The 20306-nt window shown below is 44.3% G+C and overlaps 1 protein-coding gene across 1 annotated transcript in view; it reads right to left on the bottom strand.

Annotated features, from left to right (window-relative positions):
* LOC136581948 (nuclear RNA export factor 1-like) overlaps positions 1 to 16009 on the bottom strand; it is a 123899-nt gene extending 107890 nt beyond the window's left edge. Inside the window, exon 1 of the mRNA XM_066582650.1 lies at positions 15879 to 16009. The gene's annotated coding sequence lies outside the window, so the exon portion shown is untranslated. The remainder of the gene's footprint in view (positions 1 to 15878) is intronic.
* Between the last annotated feature and the right edge of the window lie 4297 nt (positions 16010 to 20306).

Genomic DNA, 20306 nt, shown 5'->3' with positions numbered 1-20306 from the left:
GTTACCACAGTTATCTGATACACTGGTTTAGGCAAAAGAAGAGGAGCGTTACTGCATTAATGAGACGTTCAATGCTGTGCTAGCATTGAAGTCCGCTTCATGCCTACGATTGCTGAAGCTGTTGGCCGAGGCCTACGTCCCGGGGGAACTGCAAGTACGCCAGGTTGGGCCTGTGGAACTTTTTCATGGCTAATCCAGTCATTGGAGCAGTGAAAGAAAACGTAACTGATTTAATGAGCCCACCGCAGATGAACTAGCATCGAAGTCCGCTTCATGCCTGCGATTGATCAGGGTTTGTGCAGAGGCCTACGTCCCGGGGGAACTGCAAGTACGCCAGGTTGGGTCTGTGGAACTTTTTCCTGGCTAATCCAGTCATTGGAGCGGTGAAAGAAAACGTAACTGATTTAATGATCCCGTCGCAGATGAACTAGGATCGAAGTCCGCTTCATGCCCGCGATTGCTGAGGGTGTGGGCTGAGGCCTATGTCCTGAGGGGACTGCAACTGCGCCAGGTTGGGCCTGTGGAACTTTTTCCTTGCTAAGCCAGTCATTGGAGCGGTGAAAGATAAAACGTGATTTACTGAGACCTTTGCAGCTGAACTAGCATCGAAGTTCGCTTCATGCCCTCGATTGCTGAGGGTTTGTGCAGAGGCCTATGTCCTTGGCACAGTGAAAGTCTGCCATGTTTGGGCACTCTGATTTTTTCATGGTTCATGTCTTGGGTCGCCTAGGACCCACCTATGCTGTGGGTGCACAAAGGCTTCCCATTGCGGTGATTTACCTGTCTGGCACAAAGACACTGACTGACTTGGGTAGGGGGCAGAGTGCAGATGGCTTTCCCCTTGCGGTGTCGATTGAGCTATCTGACACCTAGACAGAATGAATACTGTGTGGGCACATGGATTCCCTATAGCTATGTAACTCATGCCCACATTTGCAGCTCTTGATGGAGGTTGGCACTTTATTGGAATGAAGATCGAATGTCAATTTCTCATTGATTCTCAACTGCATTGTGGGCTGTCACCCCCCCTTTTACAGAAGGTCGCTACCTGGCCCTGCCAACCCTCTTCAGTGTGTGCCTCTGGTTCCTCCTCATGGCAGACGCACTTGGAAACAGACATGAGGGTGGTGTGGCTATGAAGCAAGCGTGTGTCATGAGGGCAGCTGAAGGCTGTGCAGTGACACTTTTGTGTGCGCTGTGAACCCTGGGTCGTGCGCACACAAAAGTATGTAACCCAGGAGAAGAGGCAGCGGTGTGACCCGCAGGCAGTGATTGTGCTTCGTTGGAGGTAGTGTGGTGCTTAGCTAAGGTGTGCCTTGCTAATGAGGGTTTGTTCGAAGTGAAAATTGTTAGGGGAGGGCACACTCTTGCTGCTATTGTGGCTTAATAGTGAGACCTGGGAGCCTGAGATGCAGCCCTGCATGCTGCCCCTCCCCTGCCCTATCCGTTTCTGTGGCGTTTCCATCACTTTCGTAGGTTTTCCAGATTTTCACAAGTGAAAACCTAAGCGGAGCATCGGTCATATACAAAAATGCTAGAGTCGCCCATTGACTTAAATGGGGTTCGTTACTCAAAACGAACTCTCGAGCATCGCGGAAAGTTCGACTCGAGCAACGAGCACCCGAGCATTTTGGTGCTCGCTCATCTCTAGTCTAGATGTAAGTCTTTCCAACAATAGGTCTCTATAGAACACTCCTTTGCACTGACCCCCCTCCACTTAATTGAAAGCCTTATGTGTCTAATATAGGTTTTCAAAACTTTGTGTTTGTAGCTTATGGCAACAGTGATCTAGGCATGTAGGAAAACTAGATGGCGGCGTCTAAGGCGATATTCACAGCAAATGAGCGCAGAGAAGTGATAAAATTCTTGTTTCTGTAAAGAAAGTCCGTGACATGTCTTATTTTTGGGCGTTCCCTTGGAACGCTTCACCCATTATTTTCACTGGGTACAGCAAAGCATCACATGGTGTGAGAGGGGCACGCAGGTGACCCTGATTCTCCTAATAGGTGGAAGACCTGGAAATGGACTTGATTCAATTATGACATATACTTAAGACGTACTATAAATGTCTCAGATAGGAATATTATTGTGGCCCATGGAAGCGATGCAGTATGGCAATGTGACCCTGAGACCGGAAAATTGGTTTTCCGGCTTGGGCCCCGTGGATTAGTTTTCAGAACTCACAGAAATATGTAGCAATTTCAGCTAGGTGTTTCAGCTAGGTGTTTATAAAAATGTGTCCTTATATTCCTGCTAGCAACAGGGCTGCTCCCAGTTGGAGGGTCTAGCACTCCCTTATCTCCTCCCCTCCAAATACTCTATACAGTTTTTTTTTCCCCTTCTCCCCTATTTTGTATTTTTCTATCTCTTGTTTCATTTCAGTTTTCTTTGTTTACTTGCTTACCTAATTGGCAGAGTTAAATTGTATGTTGGGACCTCAGAAATTACAAAGTACCAGTTTTGTGGAAAAAGTTAAATCTTTCTCTTCATTGTTCGGGTTATATTCTTGGCCTCTATATATTTGATATGAGTGTATGTATCTCTATAGGACAGTTCTCTTCCTTCTCTTTGGTATAAGATTTCTTCAATGCCATTTTGGCTTGTCTTCTACAGTAGATGTTCTGCCTGATTTTTACAGTAGAATTGTAGAAAATAATTAATTTTGAAAAAAAGAAAAGCCGGGTGAACATCTTTTAAAGGGACCTTCTAGGTCTGAAGCAACAAAAATGGCCACACCTCTTCTCTGACCACCTGATGCACACTGTGAATGAGTATGCAGCAGTAGTCTAAGACAGTGTTTTTTTCAACTCCACTCCTCACAGTCCCCCAACAGGTCATGTTTTTAGGATATCCTATAGTAAGAACACCTGTGGCAATGGCTGAGGTACTGACAATAATTGCATCACCTGTGTAATACTGAGAAAATCCTGAAACCTGACCTGTTGGGGGTCTGGGAGGACTGGAGTTGAGAAACACTGCTTTAAGACACTACAGGCTGCTCTGACTGGGCATCATTGGTCAATCAAAGCAGGTGTAGCATCATAGACTAATGATGCACACTAATACAAGCGCTGCGGAATAAGTTGGCGCTATACAAATAAAGATTATTATTATTATTATTAATACACAGTGTGCATCATATAGTCAGAAAGCAGTGGAGCCATCTTTGCTTCTCCAGGATCAGAGAGGTTGGCTTAAAGTGTCGTGTGTTACAATTACGTGCCAGAATGTGGTATTTCTATGGTGCAATTTATTTCATGCAGATTTGATGGGGCTGCAGAACGCCCTAGTTTTCATCCTTAGGCTACTTACATATGGCCTGAAAGATTGTGTGGAAATAGGACCAATTCATTTGAATGGGTGGATGCACACAAGCTTTTATTTACTCAGACCAATAGAGTTAAAAAAAAAATTAATAAAAAAAAATAGCATATCCTAATCTCATCCAAGTTTGGACAAGAATAGCATGTCAATGTGATGTGTTCAGCACCTCGCACAGCATATGGACTGGTTTTCTGAGCAAATGGTGGCCGAAAACCTTAGGGTGTTAATTTGGTGTTCAATGTACTAATAGAGGTCCCAGTGTCAGAACCGTGCACACTGACAGCACTTCTTTCACATCACTGCGTAAGTGGAGCCACAGGTTAACTCACAGTTAAAAACACATATAATACTGCTTACTACCTACTGCAGACCCACCATGGTAGCTGTAAATGATCACACTAGCTTCTGCCATAAGACATTGTACATGAACTGCCAATTACCATAGTAAAGCAATTTACATAAATCAGTTTCATATTACACTCTATAGTGAATCTAAAAAAAAACTGTGTTGCTAGATACCAGTTATATACCTGCTGTGATTTTTAGCTCACCAGTCATAGAAATTCAAAGAAAAGTAATAGGTTTAAAATATATAATAAAGTCTGTAGTTAGAGGAAATACATTTGTGGGTTGCCATTGCAACTTTTATGTGAAAATAAGTCAAGAGTGGAGTTGAAATTCATCAACAGGAAATTACTCGACAAGCGACAAACCAAAGGATGAGACATGAGCAAAGTCAAGACCAAAAGTAGGACTACAAGTACTAGGCATAGTATCTGAAGGGCTAGGCAGGAGTGTAGTTAAGACCAAGTCCAAAGTCCGGTTCAAGGACAATAGTCCATAGGAAAAGCAATCTGAATGCACTGAGCATGAAAGGATGTACTTTATTACCAGGCAATGTATGTCAGGACAAGTGCCGTTTAAAGAGGTCGAGAGGCCTGACCTTAACTGGCCAGTTAAACAATATTTAAGGGTAGCGCTAAAAAAAAAACCCCACAATAACAAGGGCTTTCAGTTTTGCCTAAATGAAAAGCCAACAGCAAGTCAAGGAAATGTCCCAAAGGCCCAATCAGTGTCTTAGTATCCTATGTACTAAGTACATCCACGATACCATGCTTCCCCGAAAATAAGACACCCCCTGAAATTTGCAGAGATCCCAAATATAAGGCACCCCTCGATAGTAAGACATAGTAAAGTGTGCAGGCAAGTCAAGAGGCCTGTCCCCTGCTGCCATCCCTGTTGTCTCCTACCTCCAGATGTATAGGTAGATCTGCAGACAGTCTGCTGTTATCCTGTCCCTGCTGTGCTGTACGAGTGTGCTGTTGTGAGCTCCCTTTGCTGGCTGGAAAAGTCCATACTGTACCTTCTGTTCCTGCTGTACATGTCTGCTGTGATGAGCTCCCCCTGGTGGCCGGAAGCTGCAATGCCATCCCTGCTTACAAGTGGTACAGGAACTTCTGTCTGCAGACAGGTACGTTACTTTACAGCCCTTATTTTTTTATGGCTCTGTGTGCGAGACAGGCAACCTGTGTGTGATTCTTAAGGCTGGGTTCTCACAGAGCGTATTTCTGGCGGAAATCTCGCAGTTTGGCCACAGCGATAAACAGCGAGATTTCCGCCGGGAAAGCGCTGCTTCAAAACCCACAGCACTCAGACGCTTGTTTTGAAGCGACCTGGCTGCACGCTTTTCCGTTTCTGTGGCCGGTGAATCTGCACCACAACACCGGCTTCTCCCAGCTTTGCCGTGACAGATTTGCTGTCCCATGTGGACGAGATTTCTGAGAAATTTCGTCCACATGTGAGGGTATATGTATATATCACCATATGTTTTTTATGCTTTTATACCTGGTTTGAATGTCCTTACCAGATGTTGCTCACCACCCCAACTGCAGTCAAGCTCGAGGGAAAGCTCACTTGGATCCACACTTCACACTGCAAAAACTCATGATCCTGTATATCCTTTACATGCTATAATGTGGTACAATTCCTCTAACACACACAAGTAGCCACGTACACCTGTAACTACTGTACACTAGTCCCCTGTTTCAGGGACCAGAACAAATTAATACAATCAAGTGTGCAATAAGACCACACTGAGGGTGAGAACCCAACACCGCATCGTGCTAAGAGAGAAGTTGACGCTCCAGGTGGTAACTTTGATCCATATGTATACATAGATGCAATAGGAGTGCCAAGGGGGGTGCCAGATGAATTTAATTCTAGAGATCAGGTTAAAGCAGGTTTTGAATCCTTATTTCCTATTGTCACTGTAATAATAATGTAGATTGGATGAATTATATCTATTACAATCAGCAGAGGTTTGTAAACTACACCAGGGATGCTTTGCAAGGGTTAGCTGATCAGTTAGGGCCCACTGCATCCATGGCGTTCCAAAATAGAGTGGCCCTGGATATGATTTTAGCAGAAAGAGGTGGGGTATGTAACTTCCTGTACATGTATTATCCCTTTGATCAAAAAGAGTATGAGTAAGAGACTGGATAATGTGACACCAAAATTTCCCTTGTTTGAAAAAGATGAAGAGCCAGTTCCGATAATGCCAACCACGTATGTTACCAGAAGAATGGAGAGATGTACTAGTACTGCGCCGCCCCGATCTTCTAAGATGAACTGTCAGTGGACTTCCCATTTGCCTAGGGATAGTGCAGAAGACCTTAGGTTCCGGCGAGGGCGCACCCTGTGGGGTGTTAACTTGTACAGATAGAGGGTATGGATGCCCGGAAATAAGCCCAGGGAATCCATGGCCTCCTTCTGAGGTGAGGTAGGGATCCCCCGTCCTAGGAGTAGGGACTTACGGGCAGTGGAGAAACCCTGACGCAAGGGAGAGGCGACTGAGGAAGAGTGCAAGGTCTGGTGCTTGATCTCCATATTAAGTTTTTAGGGGGGTTTGTGAGGGTATATGTATATATCACCATATGTTTTTTATGCTTTTATACCTGTATGCAAGTTCTATTCAAAGTTAAAATGAGAAAAACTTAATCTGTCACCTTACATCAGATATTCCAAAGGCCTTGCAAGGCGAAGACAAAATGTATCTTAAACACGCAAGGAAAAAACGGACACGAAGGCCGTGTGCTTGGCTGTTTTCCCTAAAGCGCCGTATCTAGATAACGACTGTTCAACTACGTATATAACTTTCAGTGCCTCAGCTGGAAATCCGGACTTTACATATATGGTTATGCGGTGAATTTGAGCCAATGAGACCATTACCCATTCCTAGTGATGAGACCAAAGGGTATAAGATCCCATGTAATCTGTAATAAAGTGCGCAGCTATTTCCCCGTGTGAGGAACTATACCAGACCTCCGTGTGTGGGGTCTCTTCTTTACCGCCGGCAGCGGGGCATTGGGGTGGGCCTGATTGGTGCTGTACACAGAAATTTCCCTGACACACAAAGCTGGCCAATTGAGGGATTAGCGGCCACAGACGGATTTGCCGCGGCGAAATAAGGCACCCCCTGAAAATAAGACATAGCGCATATTTGAGAGCAAAAATTAATATAAGTCGCGTCTTATTTTTGGGGAAACAGGGTAGGTGGAGAGTCACCAGGGAAGTAGCTCCAGACCACATCCAGGGAAAAAAACCAATGCCTATGAAATACAATGATGAATTCTGCGCTCATAGGAACCAATGTAAAAAGGCACTTGTGCAAAGTGACTTACTTTTGTGGGAGGTCCCTGTCCTTGAGACCCCCATAAAACAGCATATGGCAGAACCAGCTGTAGGCTTTCCCAGAAAGAAATGAAGAATTCACTCAAATCTTCCAACAGCAGGATTTATTTTCTCTAAGAGACATACATTCACAAACACAAAGTTGACAGGTAGATGCAGGGGTGCTGTGCAACACGTTTCGGGGTGCTGCTGTTGCCCCTTTATCAAGCATAACAATTAACTCCTTGAGTAGCACGCCCGGAAATTTTCCGGGACGAGCTCCACTGACGATAGTGATATAGCCCGGAAGATTTCTGGGCTATGTTTCACTATGGGACCTGCAGAGCACAATGCCATAAGCTGTGGCAGTGTGCTCTGCCTGCACAGTCCCACACAGAACAGTGCAGGACTTTGAAAAAAGAAGCAGGAAGATATTACCGATCTGCCGGCAATCTCCCGCTTCTATTTTCAAACCCTGCAATGAATTGTTAACAGGTTGCTATGGAGACTATCTGCTTGTCAGAAGCCAGCCGATGGTCTCTGTGGCAGGGAAAGCTGGTGCTTGGCTGTCAGAGCATAGCCAGGCACCAGCTCTACACAGCAGAGAATGGAGAAAACCTCCGATCTCTGCTGTGTTAACCCTTTACATGCCGCGGTCTATGCAACCACAGCATGTAAAGGGCTGTCACCATCGGACCCCCGTAATGTGATCAGGGGGTCCTGATGAGTCTCTGTGGAAGTCCCCTAAAGGGACAAAAATTTTAAAAAGTCAAAAAAAGGGAAAAAATTATTAAAATAAAAACACTTTTCTCCCTTCACTTTGTTAAAAATTAAAAACAACATTACACATGTGGTATCCCTGCATCATAATGACCCAGAGAAGGAAGTTAGTACGTTATTTAACCCCTTAATGACGCGGACCCTTTTTTATTTTTCTGTCGACATAGTTGAGCAATGGCTCATTTTTTGCGAGTATGTACTGTAGTTTACATTAGTGCCAATTCGGAATACATACGACTTTTTAATCGCTTTTCATTGCATTTTTTCTGGAAGGGTGACTGAAAAAGTGCATTTCTGGCGTTGCTTGTTTTTTTTTTTGGACTACGTTCACCATGTGGGGTAAATAATGCGCTACTTTGATAGATTGGACTTTTACGGACAGGGAGATACCAAATATGTATTTTTCTTTTAAGATTTAGATTTTTTTATTATAGATATGGCAAAACGAGGGTGATTTAAACTTTTATTACTTTTTTTAAAAAAAACTGTAATAGTTTTTTTTCTTTTTCGCGACTTTTTAAATTTGGTATTGGCATAATCGTACTGGCCTATAGAATTACTTTAATTGCTCAGAGAATGCAGTGAAAATTCAAAAAACATGCCAGAATTTCAGATTTTGTAAATTTTGCCACTAGAAAAAATGGAATAAAAAGTGATCAAAATTTTACATGTTCCTAAAAATTAGATAAATGAAGACTAGAGTTCATCCCGCAAAAAACAAGGCCTTCTAGAGCTCTGGCAATGGAAAAATAAAATTAATACGGCTCTTGGAATGCGGCGACACAAAAGCAAATCTTTAAGAAAAAAAAAAATGTTTGAAATGTACAAAAATAGCAAAACATAAAAACCTGTATAAACTTGGTATCACCAGAATCGCGATGACTCAGAGAATAATGTTATCACATTATTTATTCTGCACGCTGAACGCCGTAAAAATGAAATCCAAAATAAAATGGCAGAATTTCTTTTGTTTCCCCGATCTCTCTACAAACTTTTTTTACAAAAGGTATGTAATACATTATATATACCCAAAAATGATGCCATCAAAAAATACATCTTGTCCGGCAAAAAAACAAGCCCTGATATGGTCGTGTCAATGGAAAAATGAAAAAGTTATGGCTCTTGGAACGCGACTGCAAAATTAGTTGAAATTAAATGATTGGCCCATTTAAAAAACCTGCCCTGGTGGGTCTGACAGGGTGGTAAGAAATCTGCCACTCAAAGGGGTTAAATGACATGAAGGAACTTTTATAATAGGGGTCTGTGGGTGTGGCATTTTTGCTGGAACGCCCACATCCAATCTATGATCTCCTCGCTGTACAGCATTAACGTAACTGTCTGGTTGGCCAGTAAACAGACATGGCCATAGATAGGTGCTACCGTGTTTCCCCGATAGTAAGACACCCCCAATTGTAAGACGTATCGGGGGTGTCAGGGGGGTCGGCCAATGTAAGCCGTACCCCGAAAGTAAGACATACCGTAGAAGAAAAAAAATCATTACTCACCTCCCCCGGCGTTCTGTCGCGCTCCGGCAGGATGTCGCTCGCTCCTCGTCCCCGGCACAGCATTGCTTTCTGAATGCGGGGGCTTGAAATCCCCGCCTCCAGAAAGCTAATACACACGCCGTCAGCCAGTTACAGAATGGCTGTAATTGGCTGAAGGCGCACGTGGCTTCAGCCAATCACACTATTCAATGACATCATTGAATGGCTGTGATTGGCTGAAGGCGCACGTGGCTTCAGCCAATCACACCCATTCAATGATGTCATTGAATAGTGTGATTGGCTGAAGCCACGTGCGCCTTCAGCCAATCACAGCCATTCAATGCTGTCATTGAATGGCTGTAACTGGCTGACGGCGTGTGTATTAGCTTTCTGAAGGCGGGGATTTCAAGCCCCGCATTCAGAAAGCAATGCTGCGCCGGGGACGAGGAGCGAGCGACATCCTGCCGGAGCGCGACAGAACGCCGGGGGAGGTGAGTAATGATTTTTTTTTATTATAAGACATACCCCGAAAGTAAGACATAGTGGGGCTTTTGGGGATAAAAAGAAAGTAAGACACTGTAGAACTGAGCAAAGTATTCCATAATATATATTTTTTTCTAAATCTTAGTTTATTAGAATTTTTCAAATTTTACATTATATATCATATCATGCAACCTTAAATCTTGATGAGCGCATAATAGACAATGGGCAATGCAATCAAATCATCCTTACAAATAGCCATACATTTAACTAATTAACCCCTTAGTGACGAAGCCTGTTTGCGCCTTAGTGACGGAGCCAAATTTTGGAAATCTGACATGCGACGTTCAACGTAGCATAACTTCGTAAAGGCTTTACATATCCAAGTGATCCTGACAGTTTTTTCGCCACATGTTGTACTTCATTTTGGTTGTAAAAAGAGACCGATATAATTTGTGTATATTTATTAAAAGCGCCAAAATTAGGAAAATTTTGAAAAAAATTGTCATTTTTTTCAAATTTTCAACTGTAATATCTCAAATAAGTCCAAACATACTGTACAAATGTTTGATAAGATATATATTTGCATCTGTTTACTTTATTCTGAATGCACATTTGAAAAACTTTTGTGTTTTTTTTAACCATTTAGGAGACGTACAAATTTAACATTACTTTTCAGCATTTTGAGGAACACTTTGTTTTCCTGCACCAAGCCAAGTTTGCAAAGGCTCATGAGTGTCAGAATAATGGATACCCCCACAAATGACCCCATTTTAAAAACTACACCCCTTAATGTATCCACTGAGGGGTGTCATGAGTATTTTGATCCCACCGTTTTTTTTCAGGAATTAATTAGATTTAGAGGAGATAAAAATAAAATTTCATATTTTTGCAAATATGTCATTTTAAAGATATTTTTCCTATAGTGCCCATGAAAATGAGGATTTACACCCCAAAATGGATACCCCTGTTTCTCCTGTGTTCAGAGACATACCCATTGTGGCCCTAATCTTATGTCTGGATGCACAACGGGGCTCAAAATGAAAGGAGTAGTCGGTGGTTTTCAGAACTGAAATTTTCCTTGAAGGCATTTTAGGCCCCATAGCACTTTTGTAGAGCTCTTGAGTGGCCAAAACCAAAGAGAACACCCACAAATGACCCCATTTTGAAAACTAGACCCCTTAACGAATTTATCTAGGGGTGCACTGACCATTTTGACCCCACAGTTTTTGAATGAATTCAAGCAAAGCAAAGGGGAAAAAAATGTGATTTTCGTTTTTTTGCCAATTCAATCATTTTAAAAACTGCTTTTTTGTACAGCACACACATGAATGAAGACTTGCACCCCAAAATGGATACCCCTGTTTCTCCCGTGTTCAGAGACATACCCATTGTGGCCCTAATCTTTTGTCTGGATGCACAACGGGGCCCAAAATATAAGGAGTAGTCGGTGGCTTTCAGAACTGAAATTTTCCTTGAAGGCATTTTAGGCCCCATAGCACATTTGTAGACCTCTCGAGCGGCCAAAACCAAAGAGAACCCCCACAAGTGACCCCATTTTGAAAACTAGACCCCTTAACAAATTTATCTAGGGGTGTACTGTGTATTCTTAACCTACAATTTTTGAATAAATCTAAGCAAAGCAGTAGGAAAAAAATTACAATTTTCATTTTTTTGGCAGTTGTATCAATTTAAAAAGTTTTTTTTGTACAGTGTACATAGGAATGAAGACTTTCACCCCAAATTGGATACCCCTGTTTGTCCCGTGTTCAGAAACATACCCCTAGTGGCCCTAATCTACTTAAAGGGCACATGGCTAGGCCTATAATTAAAGGAGCACCCGTTGGATTTCAGGGTACAACGGAATAAATTCCAGGCCCCATTGCCCACTTATAGAGCCATTGAGTGTCCAAAACGATAAAGAACCCCCACAAATGACCCCATTTTAAAAACTAGACCCTTTAACGAATTCATCTAGGGGTGTCCTGCGTATTTTGACCCCACAGTATTTGAATAAATCTAAGCAAAGCAGAAGGAAAAAATTACAATTTTCAATTTTTTGGCAATTTTTCCAATTTAAAAACAGTTTTTTTTGTACAGTGTACATAGGAATGAAGACATTCACCCCAAAATGGATCCCCCCGTTTGTCCCATGTTCAAAAACATTCCCGTTGTGGCCCTAATCTACTTACAGGAAACATGGCAAGGCCTATAATGGAGGGAACACCCGTTGGATTTACAACTGAATAAATTCAAGGCCCCATTGCCCACTTGTACGGAATAAAAATTGACTCCCTAAAAATATCCCCCCCCCCCCTCCGCACCCTTTTCGGCGTTCCCCAAATCTTAGATAAAAGTAATAATGTGAACTGTGTAGTATTTCCGAAGACAGGGGTAACTACGGAGGCTCGTTGGGATGGGCCCATGGGACAATAAAACCAGTATCCCCCCTCCTCTCATGCTTTTTGGGGGTCATTTCGTGACCTCAGTAGCGGGTATGGGGTGTAAAAAGTGGCGCTCTGTGAGTCTCCGTAAGCCTGCTGAGGTGCGGCGGTCTCGCACAAAAGACGCTCAACAAGCTGCTCCTGGAACTGCGGGAAGGCGAGCGTTCCCGGGGCTTCTTGTAAATTGCGTATTACAGGTAGGGGTCTGAATAACGCCGGGCTCACGCAGCTGTAGGTGGAATCCGCTTGCAGAGGCCCGCAGCGGATCCCAGCTGTGAGCCAGCCGTGATCATGCGTACGGCCATGTAATGTACTGCGCATAACTGCCTACTCACACAGGCGGTCATGCGCAGTATTTTTTTTTGTTGTTGTTTGTATTTCCCGCACCGTCGCTTAGCAATGACACGGGTACCCGCAGCCCGTATACAACATAGTTGCGTATGGGCAGCGGGTATATCCACGGCCATGGAGCACAATGGGCTCTATGTTGCGAATATCCGTGGTAAAATAGAACATGCTGCGTTCTCTTTTCTGCGAGTGGATTACACAATTCCGACCCACTAATGTGAGTGGAATTGTGTAATCCAATGCGATTGATTTGCGTATTACCGCGGATCAGACGCATGCGGAATCTGTAATTCCTATCCGGTCATGTGAGACCGGCCAAAGGTAGATCGCTACCTTTTTATCACGTGACCGTCACTGCTCCAGGCTCTCGGCGACCGTTGGTCGCTGGGAGCAAGGAGATTTTAAATTTCCTGTGCTCCCTGACTCCTGCGCATGTGTCCGGTGTTTTGCCGGCGGTCGCATGCGTAGAATCCGGGAAAGCTCACGGATGAGGATCGCGTCGGGGTGCAAATACAGAGGCCTCCGTTAAAAAGTTTCATGTCCTCTCACCGATCGCATCGGTGAGGGGAGATGAAGCTTCACCTTTTTTTTACTTTTACGTGATCGCCATTATCCATTGGATAACGGCGAACATGTGACCAGGAACTGCTCACCGCGGCCCCCCATGAAATCTCCAGGCTCTTGGCTAAATTTTGTAGCCAGGAGCAGGGAGATTTTAAATTACGCTGGCAATCCACGGCTTTTGCGCATGCGTCCGCCACTTTGGCGAAAAGCGCGTGCGCAGAAGCTGGGGTAAGGTCCGCGGATAAATCAACTACTGCATTAGACTATCTTTCAGCAGGGTTTTCTTTGAAAATATGCAAGGACTGCTTTCTGAAATCAGAGTGTTATAGAGGATATAGATGGCAGCGAAATCAAATAGTTTGATGGTCATAAAACCAGAATAACCACCGTTATCCTCTGATTAATTTTGCAGTCCTAATCCCCAGCTGAATATAAGTAAAGCTGCTCCAGGAATAGTCCAGGTGCTAGCAAAATTTGCCGCCCTCGTCCCTATCTGAACGCAAGCTGAACTGTTTCAGTCTAAATGCTAACTTCTGTCCGCATTTGCTAGATGTCTACGCACTGATACTGCACTAAAAGTAGACTAGAGGAACAGGAGCGCATCTAATCTAACAGCTATCTGTAATAGCTATTAGGACATAGCACCAAGGAGACACCAAAACAATAAGAAAATAATAAATGAACAGAAAGGTCTTAAGCCTGTGGCTCTGATGGTGAACCACAGGTATGACCCTCCCAGGTCTCGATAGGGCCTCGTAAGAGGGGTTCGCGGTTGCCCCTCCTGGATCTAAACCCAGGCGGGAGCCAAAGGTCTTCCATTAGGGAGTCCCCGTATACTCCTTCCGCTAGTAAGGTTAGAATTGGGTCCTTTATGGGCTGACTGAGTTCCATCCAGTAGCTTAGTTGTACTGCCTTGTAAAAATCTTCGATACAGGGTAGATCCATTCCGCCCTCGTATCGCTTTTTTATCATTAGGCTATGGGCCAGACGCGGTCTCGTGTGCCTCCAGACATAATCTGAAAAGGCTTTTTTGATAGCTTTAAAGAAGGATTTTGGAAGGGAAATTGGGAGCATGCGTATTTTGTAAAGGATTGTCGGGAGTACGTAGGATTTAAGGATGTTTTTCCTGCCAAACCAGGAAATGGGGGGCAAGTCATATGAATGGAGCATGTCGCTAGTTTTGGTTATTAGGGGGAGGAAGTTGTAGGTGTACTATTCCATAATATTTGCCAGGAGTTCTAATATTTGACTAAAACCAGTTTTACACAACCGAGAAACTTGCACGAGATTTGTGCATTGTGATATTCACAAGTCTCGTGCGAATATGAACCCCGTTCAAAAGAATAGAGTCATAAACATGAGTGAGGTTTTCCCGTACTGTGATGCGGGAAGAAATTGCAGCATGTCCTATCTTTTTAGTTCCTAAGAACACATCTCCCATGATTTTCAATGGAACAGTAAGGGTGCCTCCACACGGGAGTTTGCGTTTTTGGGCTGGCAAAAAATGCAGCGATAGGGCAAATGTGTGTCTGCTTTGTAAAGTGCGTCGTCGTGCCGTTTTTCACCCAAATCGAACAAATAATTGCTTTATTTGGAAACATACGTGCATAAAAAGGCAACCCCCCCCCCCCCGAAAGATAGAACATGCCGCTGAGAATATATAGCAGATGTAAATGAAACCATTGAAAGACATTTGTTTCATAAATCTGCTTTTTCACTCACTCTCGCATAGAGCAAAAAATGCAGCGTTTTAGTACCTGTGTGGAGGCACCCTCAAACACATTGCACTGCGTGGGATATGCACAAGTGTGATGCGCGTTTTCCCTTTGAAGACAATAGATAACACTTGCCGATCCTCCAACGTAGCTGAAAGCCGCACCGGAGGATGGCTACTTCACAGAAGTGATGGGAGGCGTTCTTGATTGAAAATCGCCTTGCTTGCTTGCCTGTGTTTAGATAGAGTAAAGCAGCATTGCTGGGAAAAATATTTACTGCCTGGCAGGAGAAGAGAGCCAGCTATGGAGTGGCAGGATGGCAGTCCTACCTGAGGGACTTGTTTATTTAGGACACTTATCCGTGGTTAATGTTTAGTTCTTTCTTTTCTCTTGTTAGAGAAGCCATAATATTTTCTCATACACCACCTTCTCTTTGCCTTGTTATGTGTTTAGTTTCCTGTATCTCTTAAAGCATCCACGTGTGCTGGTTGACGAAGAGGGCAACTAGAGAAATTCAAGTTCTACAACAAGGGCAAAGATCGGAACAGCAATTAAGGGTTCCTTCACAGTGGCAATTGCGATTTTGCCGCAAGAAAATTGCATCTTTTCCCCATGTTTTTTGAGCGTCTGAGCTGCTTTTTCACACAAAAACATTGCTGCCGCTTGCGATTAGCTCACTTGATTTTTTTTTAGCCTGAAAGTTATTAGAACTTTTTACAATGTTAAAAACGCATCGCACGAAAATCGCAAGTTGGTGCTTTGCGCTGCGATAAAAAGGAGGCTCCATACGGAAACATGCTCCATACAGAACACAGAAAGATAGGACATGTCGCAATTTTTTTAATGCAACACCACATGAGTGAAAACATCGCAAATGGGAATGAGACCATTGAACAGCATGGTTTCATAATTCTGCATTTTCATGCCCTCTCACATTGCAAGTGTGAAGGCACCCTGTCTTTTTTCCTGCCTACACAAGGATGAGCTGTAGCTAACCAAACCCTCCTTATCCCCATGGACAGGGGGTAAAGGATGAGAGATCAAAAACTAGATAAAGAAAAGCAGCTCACCTTTCCAGACTCTCCAGCAGCCGTCCGTCTTTGCAATCCACTTTTTCAAACCAGCTATACCGCCCAGTCCCAGCGGTTCTTTAGATGAAAAGCATTCACAAACGAGGGGAGCTCAATTTCTTGTATAGAGTGGCTTTGCTTTTATTTCTTAAGTGCCATAAAAATACAGGGACAACTGGAGAACGCGTTTCAGACCTCTAACTTGGTCCTTGTTCACCTCAATAATGTTACTCCATACTTCCGCTTTAAAAGCTTCCGTAATATCTAATTAAAAACAACACTTGATATTTAACCTCTTACGCACCATTTCCTAAATAGCAGATATACACCCTCTCATATCCTCACAGTATGAGGGAGTTTCCTGCAATTCCCTATCATTAGTATGGGAAATGAATGTGTTTCTATTGGAGATGAGCAAGTACACTCGTCCGAGCTTGATGCTCGTTCGAGCATTGGGGTACTCGAGATGCTCGTTACTCGAGACGAGCACCACGCAGTACTCGAATCAATTCCATTTCCTTCCCCGCATGTTTAGCGCCATTTTCTGGCCAATAGACATGCAGGGAAGGCATTACCACTTCCTCCTGTGACGTGCTAGTCCTATCCCACCCCCCTGCAATGAGTGGCTGGCGAGATCAAGTGACCGCCGAGTATTTAAAGCGGTCTCGCCCACGGCTTGTCTCAGACACACACTGGGAGAGTATAGGGAAAGTGCTGCTGCTACTGTAGGGAAAGTGTTAGTGTAGGATCCTGTCTTCAAGAGCCCCAACGGTCCTTAGGGCCACATCTGACCGTGTGCATTACTGTTGTGACTGGCTGGGAGCAGTTCTTAGTCTGCAGTCTATTATACAGAGTATAGGGAAAGTGCTGCTGAGATAGGGAAAGTGGTAGTGTAGAATCCTGTCTTTAAGAACCCCAACGGTCCTTCTTAGGGCTACATCTGACCGTGTGCATTTTACTGGGCAGTTGCTGGGAGTTGTAGTGCTTCCATTTTAGTATTACGCAGCTCGGCCTGTTTGCAGCCTTCCGTAATATTTTTTTCTGGCTGCAGTGTGCATTAAAATACTGCTCTCAGCGTGAGAGTGCACGCAAATAATTCCATACTTATTTCTACCGTTCTGTGGCTGCAGTGCCAGTGAATTAGACGCACAGCGTAGGGCCACAGCCACTTCTAGAGGGAAAGTGATATACACTATACAGCCTGTATCCTCTGTGCCAAAACCCCCCCCCCAAAAGCTCCTTCATTGGGCTACATCTGACCCTGTGCATTTTACTGGGTGGCTGCTGGGAGTTGTAGTGCTTCCATTTTTGCATTACGCAGCTAGGCCTGTTTGCAGCCTTCCGTATTATTTTTTTCTGGCTGGAGTGTGCAGTAAAATACCGCTCTCACTGATAAATAGTACTGTAATATTACCAGGGCCACTGCAAAGTATTTCAGCTCAGCCACTGTGCAGAGCGTCTCACAATACCATTTCCGTTTGTGGGGTTAAGATCTCCACAGTTACCAGCACTATCCACTGGCTTTAGAGTTTTCTCCCACTCCACACAGCCTCTATAATCTACAAGTCTCTGCGAGCAGTAAATTACCCCTAGGTATCAGCGCAAGACAGCGGGTTACTTTTTTCTAGTCACAGCATAGAGCCTCCGCTATCTACAAGTCTCTGTGTGCGGTGAATTAAGGCCCAGTTGTCAGTGCTGTACAGTGGGGTAATTTATTTGGCCCCTGCTCTATTCGTAATCCGCCATGATGAGGAGTAGGGGTAAGGGTCGAGGACGTGGACGCGGACGTCCAAGCGAGGGGGTGGGCACAAGCCGAGTTCCTGGTCCAGGTGAATTACAGCTGGCTGCTGTGGGATTAGGAGAGAGGCAAGTTTCTGGGGTCCCCAGTTTCATATCATAATTTATGGGTCCACATGGTAGACCTTTATTACAAACAGAGCAGTGTTAGCAGGTCCTGTCGTGGGTGGCAGAAAATGCATCCAGCAATGTATCGACCACCCAGTCTTCTACGCAGTCCACTACTCCTGGCTTAGGGACTGCAACTCTGAATCCTCTGGCTGCTGCTCCTCCTTCCTCCCAGCCTCCTCACTCCATGAAAATGACATATTCCGATGAGCAGGCAGACTCCCAGGAACTGTTCTCGGGTCCCTGCCATCAGTGGGAAAAAATGGTTCCTCTCTCACCTGAGGAGTTTGTCGTGACCGACGCCCAACCTTTGGAAAGTTTCCAGGGTCTGGGTGATGAGGCTGGGGACTTCTGGCAACTGTCTCAAGAGCTTTCAGTGGGTGAGGAGGATGATGATGATGATGATGAGACACAGTTGTCTATCAGTGAGGTAATAGTAAGGGCAGTAAGTCCGAAGGAGGAGCGCACAGAGGATTCGGAGGAAGAGCAGCTGGACGATGAGTTGACTGACCCCACCTGGTTTGATAAGCCTACTGAGGACAGGACTTCAGAGGGGGAGGCAAGTGCAGCAGCAGGACAGGTTGTAAGAGGCAGTGGAGTGGCCAGGGGTAGAGGCAGAGCCAGAGCGAAGAATCCCCCAACTGTTTCCCAAAGCACCGCCTCGCGCTATCAGGGTAATAAAATATTCTATGTACAGCACCAATCAGGCCCACCCCACTTGCCCCGTTGCCGGCGGTAAGAAGAGACACCACACAGGGATCTGGTATCATTCCTCACACGGGACATGGCTCTCAGCTGTTCTTTATTACAGATTACATGAGATCTTATACCCTTTGTCCCATCCCCAACCAGGGGGTGATGGGCTCATAACCATATATGGGCAGTCCGGATTTTCGGCCTGAGACAGTGAAAATTATGTACATGGTTGAACATCTTGATATCTTGTTCCAGCGCTTCTGGGAAATCGGCCAAGTACACGCGGCCTTGTGTCTGGTTCCGTATCTTCTCTGAATTTCTAGAACATCTCTCTCAGCCTTCTAAAGCCTTGGAATATCTGATGTTAAGGCGACAGATTAAGTTTTTTTTTCTTATTTGGAATTGAATAAAACTTGCATATAGGTATAAAAGTATAAAGAACATATGGCAATATATATATATACCCTCACAAACCCCCCTAAAAAACTTAATATGGAGATCAAGCATCAGACTTTGCACTCTTCCTCGGTCGTCTCTCCCTTGCGTCAGGGTTTCTCCACTGCCCGTAAGTCCCTACTCCTAAAAGGAAGGGATCCCTACCTCACCTCAGAAGGAGGCCATGGATTCCCTGGGCTTATTTCCGGGCATCCATACCCTCTATCTGTACGAGTTAACACCCCACAGGGTGTGCCCTCGCCGGAACCTAAGGTCTTCTGCACTTTCCCTAGGCAAATGGGAAGTCCACTGACAGTCCATCTTATGAGACCGGGACAAGCGCAGTACTAGTCCATTTCTCCATTCTTCTGGTAACGTATCTGGTTGGCATTATCGGAACTGGCTCTTCATCTTTTTCAAACAAGGGAAATTTTGGCGTCATATTAAAGGGATAATACACATACAGGAAGTTACATACCCCACCTCTTTCTGCTAAAATCATATCCAGGGCCACTCTAGGGCCATGGATGCAGTGGGCCCTAACTGGTTAGCTAACCCTTATAAAGCATCTCTGGTGTAGTTTACAAACCTCTGCTGATTGTAATAGATATAATTCATCCAATCTACATTATTATTAACAGTGACAAAAGCAAATAAGGACTCAAAATCTGCTTTAACCTGATCTCTAGAATTAAATTCATCTGGCACCCCCCTTGGCACTCCTATTACATCTATGTGTACATGTGGATCAAAGTTACCACCTGGAGCGTCAATGTCTCTCTTAGCACAATGCGGTGTTAGAATCTCACCCTCAGTGTAGGCTTCATATTGCCCATTTGATTGTATTAATTTGTTCTGAAACAGGGGGCTAGTGTACAGTAGTCAAAGGTGTGTGTTAGAGGAATTGTACCACATTATAGCATGTAAAGGATATGCAGGATCATTAGTTTTTTCAGTGCAAAGTGTGGATCCAAGTGGGCTTTCCTTCGAGCTTGACTGCAGTTGGGTGAACAACATCTGGTAAGGACATTCAAACCAGGTTTCTTGCTCAAACTTTTTCACATAGACCCTGTCACCTGGTTTTAGATTGTGACACTCATCTGTAGGACCTGGGAGAAAAGCAGAGACTACAGAATACATTATTGACAATTCCTTGGAGGGACCCATGACAAAATTAACAAGAAAATCATTCCCCAAATGCAGCTACTGTGGCATGTACCCTCCTGGAGAAAAAAACTAATGAAAGACACTCAATTCAAAATTTACCCATTTCCTCTATTGTCTTTTGTATCTACTTTCCCCCTACTCCGCAGATGGTAGGGTGTGTGAAAAGCCTGGAATATACCCAAAGCAGACATAATGTGTTGCATTATTTCACCTGTGAAGGGTGTA

The sequence above is a fragment of the Eleutherodactylus coqui genome, chromosome 11, assembly GCF_035609145.1.
Source record: "Eleutherodactylus coqui strain aEleCoq1 chromosome 11, aEleCoq1.hap1, whole genome shotgun sequence".
Lineage (NCBI taxonomy): Eukaryota > Metazoa > Chordata > Amphibia > Anura > Eleutherodactylidae > Eleutherodactylus > Eleutherodactylus coqui.
This window is presented reverse-complemented; position numbering and strand designations above follow the sequence as displayed.